The following is a 2,370-nucleotide window of genomic DNA, read 5'->3' as shown; positions in this document are numbered from 1 at the left end:
CGCCGCCGCGGGGTGAGAGGGCGTCGGGCGGCGCTTAGGGCGGCGGCCAGGGCCGGCGTCTGCGGCGTGCGAGGAGCTCCCTCTTGCACAGCCTCTCCTGCAGGGTAGCAGCCGGGCGCCAGTGGGTCTGGGGCGAGAGCAGATCCCCGCACCGCGGAGTCGTGAGCGAGCGGCTTCCCGGGGCTTTGGGCCAGTTCCCTGGGCGCTTCGGGATTAGAGGGCTGCAGCATGAGGCCTGCATGGCCCAGCCCTGCAAGGATGCTTCCAGGCTGAGGAGGAGGAGAGGACTAAAAACCTGCACCACTACTGTTCTGTGCTCTTATGTTACCTCGGTTCCATAAACCGTGAATGATAGGCGCCGTGATTATCCTAATATTTTGTTTTTTGTTTGTTTGTTTTTAGTTTTTCGTAGTTTTTTTTTTTTTTTTTGAGACAGGGTTTCTTTGTGTTTCCTTTGCTATCCCTGGAACTCACTCCGTTGACAAGAGATTCTCCTGCCTCTGCCTCCTGAGTGCAGGGTTTAAAGACTTGCATTGCTATTGCCCGGCTCTCCTGAGTGCTGGGATTAAAGATTTGGCGCCGCTACCGTCCGATTCTTTAAAAAACAAACAAAAAACCCTAAAAATTATTTTTTTCTTAAGATTTAGTTATTTATTTACTGTGTATACAACATTCTGCCTCCATGTATGCCCACATACTAGAAGAGGGTGCCAGATCTCATTACAGATGGTTGTGAGCCACCATGTGGTTGCTGGGAATTGAACTCATGACCTCTGGAAGCAGCCAGTGCTCTTAACCACTGAGCCATCTCTCCAGCCCTCTAAAAATTATTTTTAATTATGTGAATGTGTGTGCCCCTTGTGGAGACCAGAGCTACTACTATCTGATAGCCCTGGAGCAGGAGTTAAAGAAATTTGAGGCCGGGCGGTGGTGGCGCATGCCTTTAATCCCAGCACTTGGGAGGCAGAGGCAGGTGGATCTCTGTGAGTTCGAGACCAGCCTGGTCTACAAGAGCTAGTTCCAGGACAGGCTCCAAAACCACAGAGAAACCTTGTCTCGAAAAACCAAAAAAAAAAAAAAAAAAAAAAGAAATTTGTGAGCTTGCTGTGAAGGTAACTGCCTCTCGAAGAACAGCAAGTGTGCTTAACCATGGAGCCATCTCCAACCCTGAGTAGTCCTTTTTTGAGGGAGCAGGAAGTTGAGACAGAGTCTTTCCATATTGCCCTGGTTGTCCTGGGACTCCCTATGTGTAAACCAGGCTGGACTTGAGCTCACAGAGATCCATCGGTGTTACAGAACATTCATTTACACTGTGTGAAGATGTGCCATTGTGGTTGGTCTAATAAAGAGCTGAATAGCCATTAGCTAGGCAGGAAGAGGTTAGACAGGACCTATGAGGACAGGGAGGACTCAGAGAGAAAGAAAGGCAGAGTCACCAGCCAAATGTGGAGGAAGCAGGATGGGCAGTTCAGAGTAAAGGTAATGAACATAGATTAAAAAATATGGGTTAAGGGCTAGGGCGATGGCTCTGTGATTAAGAGCACTGACACTGCTCTTCCAGACCAGAGGACCCAGGTTCAATTCTCAGTCCATACCTATCAGTACCTTCAGTTCCAGGGCTTCAGACGTGCATGCAGGCAAAAAAACAATTAACATTAAATAAAAATAAATTATCAAAAATATGGGTTAATAAGAACTTGTTAGGAATAAGCCTAAGCAAAGGCAGAGTTTTCAAGATGATAAGCCTCTGTGTTGTATTTGGGAGCTGGCTGGTGAGACAGAAAGACTCATTATACATCTGCCTCTGCCTCTCAAGTACTGGATTAAAGGAATGCACCTTTGATTTTTTTTTTTTTTGACTCTCCAAATTTCACCTGCCTCCTGCATGGAGGGATGGTATCTTTCAACATGCTAACAGTGTCGGGTTGGTATGGTGTTGTGTCTTCACTCCTACAGAGGGGAGGGAAGAAGAATCTTCAGTTTGAGTCAAGTCGCTTTTCATAGCAAGATGCTAAGAGCTCCCCATGGTAATCCACTTCTGCACTTCCAGCATTCAGGAGGCTGAGGCAGGAGGATTGCCATAGATTCCAGGTCAACTTGGTCTACAAAGTGAGTTCCAGGACAGCCAAAATTATAAAGTGAAACCTGCTCTCAGAAACAAAATTAGTTTGGTGGGTTTTTCCTTATTTAAAAACAAGCAAGCAGAAGTTTTCTCACCGGTTTTTTTTTTTAAATATTTATTTATTATTTATACAGTATTCTGTCTGCATGTATGCCTGAAAGCCAGAAGAGGGCACCAGACCTCATTACAGATGGTTGTGAGCCACCATGTGGTTGCTGGGAATTGAACTCAGGACCTTTGGAAGAGCA

This window comes from Microtus ochrogaster, unplaced genomic scaffold, assembly GCF_000317375.1.
Source record: "Microtus ochrogaster isolate Prairie Vole_2 unplaced genomic scaffold, MicOch1.0 UNK110, whole genome shotgun sequence".
Lineage (NCBI taxonomy): Eukaryota > Metazoa > Chordata > Mammalia > Rodentia > Cricetidae > Microtus > Microtus ochrogaster.
The sequence above is the reverse complement of the archived record's forward strand: the minus strand, read 5'-3'. Positions refer to the sequence as shown.